Here is a 12,612-nt window from a genome sequence, read left to right on the forward strand (position 1 = left end):
GGCATCCCGTGGAGTGCCCATTGCTGAGTTGTTGGCAACTTCCTCCAGGAAGGGTAACTCATAATTAGCTTCACGTAGCAAAGGCAGCCTTAGTGCGCATGTCTGGTAATGAACCCTCAGCGAGAACATCAACAGATCAGCATCTATTGCTGAGGGGTGCTGCTGTGAAAGACAAACTTCCAGTGCATGTTCGAAAGAGCACCAGAGGCACCGGAACACAGGCTGCACACAATACAGAACCGGTCTGAATGATAAAGACCAGTCACACTCCAAATGCTCCAGGAGTGTTGCTCCAAAATGCTGCATCATACGTTCACGACACAGCTGCGCTTGTGGGAGCGCCGTCATTTGTCCTCGTTGCGGCGGGACAGCCATTGCGCATAAACAACAGCAGGATGCCAGCTAATAAAGCCAAAGTTATCGGAAATCCCCCAAAAATACTACCGAAAATTGAGTGGATAGCTGAAGGTATCAAACCGAATATGGAGGAAAAGGTGTGAAAAAAACAGAACCAACAGCTTTGAAAAAATGTGCTATTCCAGTCGTGCTGGACGCATTAAATATTCATCCCACGAGTTCACCAAACTGTCTCAGAAAGTTCGTATTTAACAGGGACTGTATTTCTGCTGATGACCTTGCCACTTTAAGTGCATTGGTCTTGCGTGCAGATGTAAGGGCCACATGCTTTTGAAACAATAAAGCCTTGACTCTACTTAACTTGTCAAAATTCACGTTTGAAGTAGCAATGTAAGGCCAGATATCAGCTACCTCCTTAAATTTAGTGGGGGTATACAGTACGTTCCCGCAGCATTTAACAACCTAAGAGACCGAAACAACGTAAACTATTCCGGCCCGCATGCCACAACAGTCTTCACTATTGAGAAGGACGTAGCTGCCGTTTGGAAGCACCTGGAACGTAGGTCTAATCAAGGGGACTGGAACTCCCTTAAGATAACAAGCCAAGTTTGCAGCCGAGGCGTTACACGCCCCATGCAAGGACAGCTGTTTACAAATCATTGAATGGCTGACTGAAGTCTTGCATTCACTGCCGCTAAGAAAAACCTCTTTCGTGCCACTGAAGCATTTGTACGAGAAGGGAAGCTCCCACACCTCATGAATGTAACTATCTCCCAGCTTTTCATATCTGCCTACTGGAATGTGTTTTAAACAGGAGGTGAATTGTAGTGTTGAAATAGGCAGATTAATAACCCCATGTATTAACAACTCAGCCAATGGTATTTCGGCCACGGTAAAAGGCAACTTTTCTAATTTCTCAATGTTAAGCATGACATAAGTCGCTTCTTTCTTAGCCATTGGTTGTTGTTGTCGTGTTAGATTAAAGGAAGAAAATATCTCCCTTGCACTGACGTGCTGCCATGGAACGCGACCCACCTTCAATGTTTGAAGCGTCCAACCCAACTGCATAAGGGACCTGATCTGACTCTGTTCATGGTATAAAGAAGACATATCAGATTGTATAATGTCTATAGCAAAAGAGAAAATGTTGTTAGTTGTATATATCCGGTCAGACAAGGTGTTAATCCCATTATCCACAACACCTAATGCCTTTTTTAGATTTTCCTGATCTATGTGCCTTAACCGGGCAGCAGCATCTTGTTGGGAAAGTTTCCATATTTCATTGTATACTGCATATAAGAAACGCTTCCTATGTGGTGTTCTGGGGCCTGACAAGAAATCTTGTAAATCAGTGGAGTTAGACAGGAGATTGAGGTGTTCTATAACCACGTTCAGTGAGGATGATTTTAGCCACTGTTGGCATAATTTTCCTACACTATGGCGGTCATTCTGACCGCGGCGGTCGGCGGTCGCCGCCCGCCAAGCGGTTCCCGCCGAAAGACCGCACCGCGGTCAAAAGACCGCCACGGTCATTCCGGCTTTCCCGCTGGCCCGGCGGGCGACCGCCAGCCGGGCCAGCGGGCCAGCCCCTTCAACAATGAAGCCGGCTCGGAATTGAGCCGGCGGAGTTGAAGGGGTGCGACGGGTGCAGTGGCACCCGTCGCGATTTTCACTGTCTGCTAAGCAGACAGTGAAAATCTTTGTGGGGCCCTGTTAGGGGGCCCCTGCACTGCCCATGCCAGTGGCATGGTCAGTGCAGGGGCCCCCAGGGGCCCCACGGCACCCGTTCCCGCCATCCTGGTTCCGGCGGTGGACACCACCAGAAACAGGCTGGCGGTAAGGGGGTCAGAATCCCCATGGCGGCGCTGCTTGCAGCACCGCCGTGGAGGATTCCCAGGGGCAGCGGGAAACCGGCGGGACACCGCCGGTTTCCCGTTTCTGACCGCGGCTGTACCGCCACGGTCAGAATGCCCATGGGAGCACCGCCAGCCTGTTGGCGGTGCTTCCGCCGCACTCCGCCATGGCGGTCATGGACCGCCAAGGTCGGAATGACCCCCTATATGTTGTAATGTTATCTGCATGCTATGGAGATATATAGCGAGGGTCTGGCCTACTCATCCTAAAACCCCCCTGTGGAGTTAATAAAACGTTGATGACACCCATTGGTATTTATTGGCCACAATAACCACCCGCCTGGACGTGTCAGTGAAGCATTAAACGTACCATTCTGGACCCACTCAACAAGCTCATCTTTAGTTGCATTTGTGTATTTTTGCCATTTGTAAAATTTTGCAGGGGCAGGTATACTGGGCATGTTAAATTCCCTGATTGTTGCCAAGCCTAAACAACTCGTTTTTTGCACTGTTTCATTTAAGAAGATCATTTGAACAGGAATAAGACATGCTCTAAACATTGTTTCTTTTCCCTTAATTTGCCAATTTTTTGTTCCCCAGACACTTTTCAGATCAATTGATTTGGACCAATATTCTAAGCCTTCTATCGATAGCTGGGAAACAAAGGAATCTGAATATATAAATTTCGTATTGGTCAATAACATGTGTATATCCTTAGTAGGTGGTACCTTAAAATAATATGACTCAGCATTCTTTTGGTTGTGCCCAGAAAAATATGCAAACTTTTCAGAATATGTTTTAGAACTCCCTTGCGGTGGAGTTAGACAATGTTCCCGTTGCGTGTAATTAAGTACTGTTTTGGGACTGCTCGCTCTATGTATGAAGTGGTGCCCATAATAATCATAGCAAAATATATCACCATAATTTTCTTTGAATTGATAAACATCCTTTGTTTTCAAAGACAGTATAATATTGCAATCCTGTCATCATAGAATCAACCGTTTTCACATCCCAATCATCAGATACAATGCCTGGTATCACTATATCATTCATTGATAATTTGAACACATACGGTATGTGAATAATTTCCGTGGGACCATATACATCAAACATTACTTTGTCCCAAACAATCCCATCAGGAATTGGCACTGCGGAAATGTTCGCAAAGAATAAATCTCTTCGGACTTCGTGTGACGAAAAATGTAGTTTCAAAACCTCCTCCACCTGTTCGACTGTTGATCTTTCAGGAAGAAAATGACCATGTATTAATAAGAAAAAGGTAATAACAAACCCAATCCAAAGTACAAAGGCTAGGACAGTCAAAGAAATCCATAGATAGTTCCATGGAAAAATGAAATACGTTTCTTTAAGCCAGTTTGTTAGCTTACGTGCACTTGACAAATCAGCTGTCGAAGAGGCGAATGAGTCTGAGAAATCATCGTTGAAGGCGGCAAAATATCCAGAGGCAGTTTGTGCAAATGGCGGAGCCTTTGTCAGCGGTGGAGCTGGTGTTTCCTGCGGTGGCACACTATAGACAGCACCATCCGTTGGGCTTGAAGTCGAATTGACTTGGTCAAATGTTTCTAAGTTAGTTGACGTTAGTGGAACTAATGCAAGATCATCTTCCACTCTCTCCAAGCTCGGAGAGGTGTCGGTGTAAACAACTTGTAGTGGAACATCTTCGCCAGTAGTGAGAGGGATTCGGGAACTACTGGATGTTCCTCTTGGTGGATTGTGCAGGATCAGCCACATGGTGTAATTTGACATTGTCAATAGAGACAAAATGATTTTCTTTGGCACCTGCCAACAGTGGTAGAATAACAGTTCTGGTACCATGTATCCCTAGTACAGGGACTGGTGCTCGATAAGAAGGGCCAAATTCCTTTTTCACTGCGACTTTTTCACATACAAGATCCCCAACTCTGGGAATCCAGCTGATAGATGTTACTGGCACATCCTTAATTCCTGTGGAGGCGGCACTTTTGGAAGAATTATCATCACGTAACTGTTGCAATTCCTGTAAGGCAGTGACACGTTCATTTATGTCAAAGGGTGTTTCTGCTGCCTCTACGCCAGGACCATAAAGATCCAGAACATACATTTGAGTTCCGAACAGGCACTCATTTGAAGTACGACCCCCCAGGGACCTTCTAGGCAGGTTAATTAGTGCTGGACTCCATACAGGTGATTAAGCCAACTACGACCCGTACCTAAGACTCTGGCTATTAAGGATTGCTTTAAATCGCGGTTTAATCGCTCCACTACACTATTTCACTCGGGATGAAATGGAAACGAGTACTGGAGTTGGACCCCCAACGAAGCCATGGTGTCCTTGAATGCCCTTGAGGCAAAAGCAGGGCCCTGGTCCGAATGGAAGGCTGCAACTGCATATGTACCGATAAAGACTGGCAAATCTTTAATAACAGTCCGAGCGTCAGCCGAGCATTGTGGCCACACCCATACAAATCTGGAGCATGAATCAACAGTGACTAATATATATTTGTATGCACTATCAGGTGTTAGGGGACCACAGTGGTCCAAGTACACACATTGTAATGGTTTGTTTGAAATTAAGAGGGGTATCTGCGGCGGGCGTTTGGCAATGGAAACTTTGATTTGTTGACAGATGTCACAACAAAGGACATAGGCCCTCATTCTGACCTTGGCGGGTGGCGGAGGCCGCCCGCCAAAGTCCCGCCGTCAGGTTACCGTTCCGCGGTCGAAAGACCGCGGCGGTAATTCTGACTTTCCCGCTGGGCTGGCGGGCGGTCGCCTTCAGACCGCCAGCCAGCCCAGCGGGAAAGAGGCTTCCACGATGAAGCCGGCTCGGAATCGAGCCGGCGGAGTGGAAGCTGTGCGACGGGTGCAGTTGCACCCGTCGCGTATTTCACTGTCTGCGCAGCAGACAGTGAAATACATGTAGGGGCCCTCTTACGGGGGCCCCTGCAATGCCCATGCCAGTGGCATGGGCACTGCAGGGGCCCCCAGGGGCCCCGCGACCCCCCCTACCGCCATCCGGATCTCGGCGGTCCGACCGCCGGGATCTGGATGGCGGTAGGGGGGGTCGGAATCCCCGCGGCGGTGCAGCAAGCTGCGCCGCCGCGGAGGATTCAATGGGGCCGCGGTACACTGGCGGGACCCCGCCAGTGGTGCCGGTCCGACCGCGGCTTTACCGCCGCGGTCGGAATCCCCATTGGAGCACCGCCGTCCTGTCGGCGGTGCTCCCGCGGTCCTCCGCCCTGGCGGTCAAAGACCGCCAGGGTCAGAATGACCACCATAATGCTTAGTCTCTTTGTAGAGACCTGGCCATCAATAACGGGCCTGTAAGATCGAAATTGTAGCCGCCACACCAGCATGTGCAGATGCTACCCCCTCATGCGCTGCTTTAATCAATTGTGGTCTTATATCTTTGTTAGGGATGTCTCGTACACCTAGGCCTGGTATCTTAACTTCAGCGTTCAGCATACTTCCCATATGATAATGATATTTGTTAGGAAATCCTTTAGGATGGGGCGTACCATCAGCCGTAGCTTTCACGGCAGCCCAAATGTCTGCGGCTGGTTTTGAACTCGAGCGAGTCACTGCAGCTACAGTGGCTACTGCCACTGCTGACTTTGCGGCTTCATCAGCCAATGTGTTTCCAGCAACATGTATTCCAACGCGCTGGTGTCCAAGTGTATGTACAACATGGACATTCGGTAGTGTCTCTTTCAGGTCAGCTACTTTCCCCCACAGTAGTCTGTGTTTAATGGTGTTGCCTTTGGAGTCTCTGAACCCATTCTGGCGCCAATAATGTAGGTATTCATTAAAGGACTGGACACAGTAATATCAATCACAAACAATCAGCCTATGCTGTGCCGGATCCGTGTGTTCCAGTTCCATCAGCAGAGCTTTTAGCTCAGCCAATTGTGCTGTACAATCCCCTAGGGTCTGTGTAAAGGTATGTAGAGGACAAAATCTATCCCCTTCCATATAGCCACTTACGACTGCGCAAGCAGCAGAATATTGATGTTTAGTTCCAAGTGCAGAGCCATCGGTGTACTTGACTCTATGATACTGATCAATAGGCAAAGTATTTGCTGGAACTGGATATTCTACTTCATATTGTAGGAATTCCTGAGTTTGTAGCTTTGGGTCAAAAATGTAGTCTACATCAGTGGCTGTCAGAGACGTAGCCCATTGTATCTAACATGGATGTAGTGCTTTTGCGTTTGGAAAGCTAGCTTTTGTAACAGCCTCTAGGGCTGGGATTGGAGAAACGACAAAAATGCGTTTTCCTTGGGCAAGAGGTCTTTCTTTAATGACAGCCATCTGTACAGCAGTGAGAATTTTCTCTGTGGGAGCAAAGCGTTGTTCAGCTGCTGAATACAAATGTGATTTGTATGCAATTGGGACTGTCTCACCTTCATTAAATGTCACATAGGTGAAACCGATGGCCCCAGCTATTACTCGGATGACCAAATGTGTTTTGTTGTCCCTTGTGTGTAAATGTTGTGCTGCAAGCATGTCTGTCTGCAATTCTCTAAGAATACGTGTATGTTCAATTGTCCAGAATTTACTTGAAAAATCGGGATGTATTAGGTCACTTAAAGGTTTTATGCGCGTAGCATAATCTGGAATGTAGGTTCTGCCAAAATTTAAGAAACCCAATAATGATTGAAGTTTTCTAATCGTATTCGGTGGTTGTAACTGTGCGCACTTTTCTAAGAATTGTGGCGCTAGGCTCTTCCCTTCACTTGACAGCTCATATCCTAGAAACAGGACGCTGAGGAAGGCTATTTTTGTTTTTTAGAGGTTAAATTTGTAGCCAAATTCGCCAAACCCTACAACAATGCGGGCTACCAGTCTTAAATGTTGTAGTAGTTCATCATCCGTGAGATATATATCATTTACATAGGACAATGCTTCAGGGTTGATTTTGTGCAAAATAGCAGTGACAAGAGCCGCGAACAGTCCTGGGCTGTTCTTGTACCCCTGAGGTAAACAACAGAATTTTTCTGAGAGCCTAGTGCGCTAAAGCTTGTTAAGTCTCTACTTTCAGGCGCTATATTCTGGAAGAAAAACCCATTGGAAATGTCTAATTTTTTTGGTATTTTTTACGCACTATGTTGCTCATTAGTGCAGTGCTATGTGAGTTTTGTATAGCATAGGTACGTGTATGACTATTTAGATGTCTGTAGTCTAAGACTATTCTGTATGAATGGTCTGGTTTAGCTACGGGGAATAAAGGGTTATTCATAGGCGAGACACAGGGTTCAATCACACCCTGGTACTCTAATTGCGCGAGTATTTCTCTCACTGATGCTTTTGCTTCATGTTTTATGGTATACTGTGGTTGTGGCTGAGTTTCACTTTTAATTGGAATTACATGGTAGGGGGATTCCTTATCCCATCCTACGTGATTTCTGTATAATGCAGGTGCTTGTGCTACAGCCCATTTAATGGAATAGGATTCAGCTAGTTTCTCTGGAACAAGGGGCGAGAAGAAGGCCTAATGACATCTTCTCCATATGGGCAGGTACGGACAAAGTCAGGCGGCCAATCTTGTTCGGCCAACAAGACATCATACACTTTTACTATGCGATCCCAAAAGATTGCTTCTATTGTGCGTTCAATGTCTCCTTCTAACTGTAGCGTTACTTTGTACACCCTATCAGGCTTGGAGACACACATGTCCACTGTTTCTACTTATATAAAGTCATCAGTTGCTTTCACCTCCAGATGCTCTAGAAGATTCCAGCGAACTATTATGACCTTTGTCGCTCTTTCTAGCAAGGCTAGAGCCCAATTCTTGTTCTTCAAGAGGACCCTCTTCCTGTGTGACATGTCGGACTGCGACTGCTGCCACTTTTGTCTTTTTAAATTGTTGTTTTTGTTGGGCAGGTTTCTCTTCCTTTTTAACAGAAACCTCCGAAGAGCGTTGTGATTCCTGTCTCGGTTTCTCGTACTCTGTTCTTCGCTCTGATCGTCCACCTCTCTCATTTCTCTTTTCCGATGAGTCCTGAAAGGAACAAGATTGGCGTGTATCAGTATATTGATATCTATCAGGCGTTTTGATATTATCTCTATTTCCGAGATTATACCTATTCTGTGGGGTCTCTGTACGTGGAGATTCTTCCCTTTCTTTTTTAGGCATTTGTTGCTTTTTATCACAGCATTTCTTATTACCCTCAGGTGTTTGTTTGGGGGTATCTCTATTTGATATACCCTGAAATTTAGGTTTTTGTGGTCTGGCCCCTAAGCTTTCTCGACTGCTACTTAAGTAGGTCTCTGCTATTATTTTAGGCAGCGCTCGTTCTTGATCTTGTTGCGGAACGTCACGAAGCCACATGCGCACTGCAAGTGCGACTGCTTCCCCTTTAAGGTTACTTAAAATGATTGAGGACACTGTGGCAAAATTGCCCATCAATTGCATCCCCAAATCTAGGGTCAGGGCAGCCCCATATTCATCTTGAATTTGTTTCAGCACTTCCGGTAAATTGGCAAGTGTCGGTGTACCGTGTGCCGTTGTGTAGAGCGCGGCAAATACCGTGCCCCAGGTATTACAGTTTTCTACTGTAGGGACCATCCCGAAAGGCAAGAACATTGTTAATATTCTATGTTCATCCTGAGGTCCCATATGGGGAAATACTGCCTATAGGGTATTAATTTTCTGTGCTAACCATAACGGAGTTTCCTCTCGTTTGGCGGGTACTTTACCCATACTCGAATGTACAGTTGCAGGATTTATACCTGGCGTTACTGCATGTGCTGGAGCAGCACGTGCTGGGTTCATATTTATTGTTTGCATCACGAATTGTACTAATCGTCTATATATTGCTGTTAATTCAATGTATAAGCGACGAACCTCAGCTACTGCTAAATTTCCAACCGCAGGATGTGGTGTATAGGTGGACAATAAAGGCCAGGTAGGACCGTCGTTACTTAGTGGACCTAACCTTACTGGTCATATTGTATGGGGTAGGGCGCCATTAAGCCAATTATTATGTTCTTGATAAGATAGAGGTATCTCCAAATATGCGTACACTCTGTATTGTCCAGGTGCGTTCGCAGGTGTATACTGATGAAATGTATTAGTGTTCCCATCAACTGCTGGAAATGTGACCCAAGAGTAAAAAAGTTCTGTTCTATAAGCTGCATGGGTGTCCACCACAAATGTGAGTGGACCTCCCTGGGCCATTAGGCCATTTGCTAGTAAGTGTGCTGTGAGAGGTTGTCTCATGTTAACAGGTATTTGTACTTGTTGGGGATTCCCCATGATAGTAACACTATTAGTTCAGAGAAGGAACACCAAGATGGGGTTTCCTTTTAAAGTTCAAACTTGAATAGCCACCAGTTGTAGTAGGATTCCGCCGTGGCGGAAATCCTCAGTACCATGGACGTCTCCGCATACGGCATTTAGGTGTCATTATATATAATGAGACAGAGATACTCCGGAGGACCCGAAAATTAGAGCCTGACCAAACTTTGGCGGCGCCATGTCGCGCAGGCTCTCATTATTCTAATGAGACTACTGGATTTTGAGCAGCAAGATTGTCCACAGTGTAGGAGGCTGAGTCTGACCCACAGTGGGTGACACCTGTCGCTCCAAATCCGGGTTTTGCTCCGGCTAACTAGCAGTGCCTCGTCTCTCCCAAAAGGTAGAGATGATTGGGCAGCCGAGCGCATGACATATCATACTTCTCAGGGAAGTCGTGGTCACTCAGGTCGCATCCGGTTCTCTCATTCGCAATTCAGTCTCATATATAAATGACAATAAAAGCAGTATGAGTTTTAAAGACTGGTTTAATAAAACAACTGCATTTTAGATAGCAAAGTGTGAGCTGCAATAACCAGAACGACACAACATGACAATATTAAAATGGTGACGATGAGAGTGTAGCATAAGAATAACGCTATCATATTGTCACTAGAATTGATGGACTATTTTCTATCTGAGTCATAATTTGAGCACAGCATGTTAAGCTCTAATTATGCCTTTCAGGTTCCCCCGGGAGGACATCGACCCTCATACCTGAGCAAAGGCCTGTAGTCTGCGTTAGCATCTGCAGCGAAGCATTCAGCAATCGGCATACAGTCGTGGTTCCCTGGCTGGAATCTCCCTCTTAACGTGTAATGGTACTAGGAAGTGTTTTTATAATAACACAGTTAATGGTCTAAGAAAATGTCCCTACGTAAGGATGTGTATTTTCTTCGAATGTTGGAGACTAAACTTCTACCACGTTCACCGGCAATGTACCAAACTGTAGCCTTGACTGAAGCACAACGTGATCAATAATGTCTTGTTTGAGAACACAGTGCTGGGCTAAGCAAAATAGTTAGATAGATGAAATTAAAACAAGAACGTAAAACTGGTTATTGTAAAAATAACAATGTGAAGCCAAATAAAATATATCAAGGTCAAAGTGCACAGCGGCCTAGTGTATTAAACTAATGTGCATGGAGCTATAGCTAAAATGGCTACACAACAAGCTATCTCGGAAATGTCCTGTTAAAGATTTATGTTTGTCATGATTTTGTGATTCTTGTTGCTCAGTTTATTTGCAGCGCCTTTGTGTGCTTGGATACTAAATAGCTGACTTAGTAAAATGCACTGGGGAAATAAAAAAAATGCATAAATTATTGTTTTTTCTCGTTTTAGTTTGCTTTTTAAAACACATTTCTCTACTTAATTTTTTGGTGTGCTTCAAGGAAGGTATTTTAATGGTTATTGGGGAGAGAATTATGTGGAGTTCTGGTCAGAGCTGTCTGCTTTGAAACTGGCGAACCAGGTTCCAGTCCTGCTGTCTGCTCAACATCCTGTGATTATGGGCAAATCACATAATCTGCCCATGCCTAAAACAGAAATTAATGTGACCTTCTGTATTTTAACTAATGCTTGTGTAAACCACTCCAATTCTTTCGGGTCGAGTTTGCTCTATGTGAAACTGCTTAAAAATATTTTTAGCTATAGGGAAAGTTACCATGTTTTATCTGCTATTATAATTCTTGGCAGCTTTTTTTCCCAAAATATACTGTAAGCCCTTTGAATCATCATTATGCAAGGATTTTTAAATATAAAGGTTCCAAATTCCATCTAGAATGGGTAGGTGAAAGTCTGAATTGGCAGAGTACAAACCCCAGTTTGAATGTCACACAAGGCTATTTATAGCAGGCACATTATCATACTGACAGAGTGTCTAATACTATTTGACATTAAACCTGTACATTGTAAGATAGTTTAGTGACTTAAGGCCCATAGCTCTGGGTACAGTTTGAAACCTGGTGAGGTGAACTCTGCCTTTTATCTTTCCAGTGTACTGAACTGCAAAACAGTTTTACTGGATGAAAATTTACATGTATGTCAGATAAATAGAAATGTATTAGGATAAGTGCAATGAGCACCCATCCAGTCTTTGCACCACACGACCCTCCCCAACCTATATTCCCTTCTCTAGTGAGCCTCTATTCAAGGTCCCACCCACAGTAAAGAAAAGCTCAATTTAACAATTGCTTGTAAGCATCTGCAAAAAAGACCCCATAGCAATGCACTGTGGTGCTTGAAAAGTACAGTGAAGCATGTGTCAGTGATAGCATACATTGTACCCTCGCCGCTATACTGGAATGGAGAGCATTTTGGTCTAGATGCTCTGGCAAGTAACATTAAACAAAATCCACAGTTTCCCCATTAAGGTAATCCAAGGAAAACCCTGGAAGTGGTGGAGAATTAAAAGGGAAAGTGCCCCAACTGAGAATGGCTATAGTGTATATTTATATTGGGTTCTCTGCAGCAAGACCAACTCACAATCCTTACATTCCCATTCCATTAGGTGATACAAAGCTAGAGTCCCCTGCACCATCTTTACCCTCAAACCAGATGATACTGACCTAGCTTCCCTATTAGAACCTCTCCCAGTGCCACAGCAAATGTATGCCTAGGCCTTACCAAAATTGTCATAACACTTGGGGAATTTCAATTTATGCAAAATAATGTGAATTTCACAGGGCCAAAGTGTGGGCAATTCTGTTCTGTATGAGACTGGTACAAGCAGAAAATAACTTGCAGGAGATATTTTCTCCACAAACTGGACCCCTTGTCTACCTGTATCTCACAAGACTTTGGTTCGTGGGGTATGTCCTATTGTTCAACTTTTGCATAAGTGGCAGTAAAATTTTGCTTCACATACTTTTGTTCTCTAGACCCAGTACATGTCGGTACAAGGGGGTACAACCATCAAGAGCTACTCAACAGGGGATCCAGCTGCTCAGCCCCTACCTGAAAAGGCTTCCTCAAATTTCTCTCAAAAACAGGTCCAAATACATATTGGAAGACGGGCGTGGCTGACAAGCCTTAGGCCCATCCACAAAACCCTGGCTAGGTTCCCCTCCCTCCTACCCTGCATCCCAAAAGAAACATCCATCT

Source organism: Pleurodeles waltl, chromosome 3_1 (assembly GCF_031143425.1).
Source record: "Pleurodeles waltl isolate 20211129_DDA chromosome 3_1, aPleWal1.hap1.20221129, whole genome shotgun sequence".
Taxonomy (NCBI): Eukaryota; Metazoa; Chordata; class Amphibia; order Caudata; family Salamandridae; genus Pleurodeles; species Pleurodeles waltl.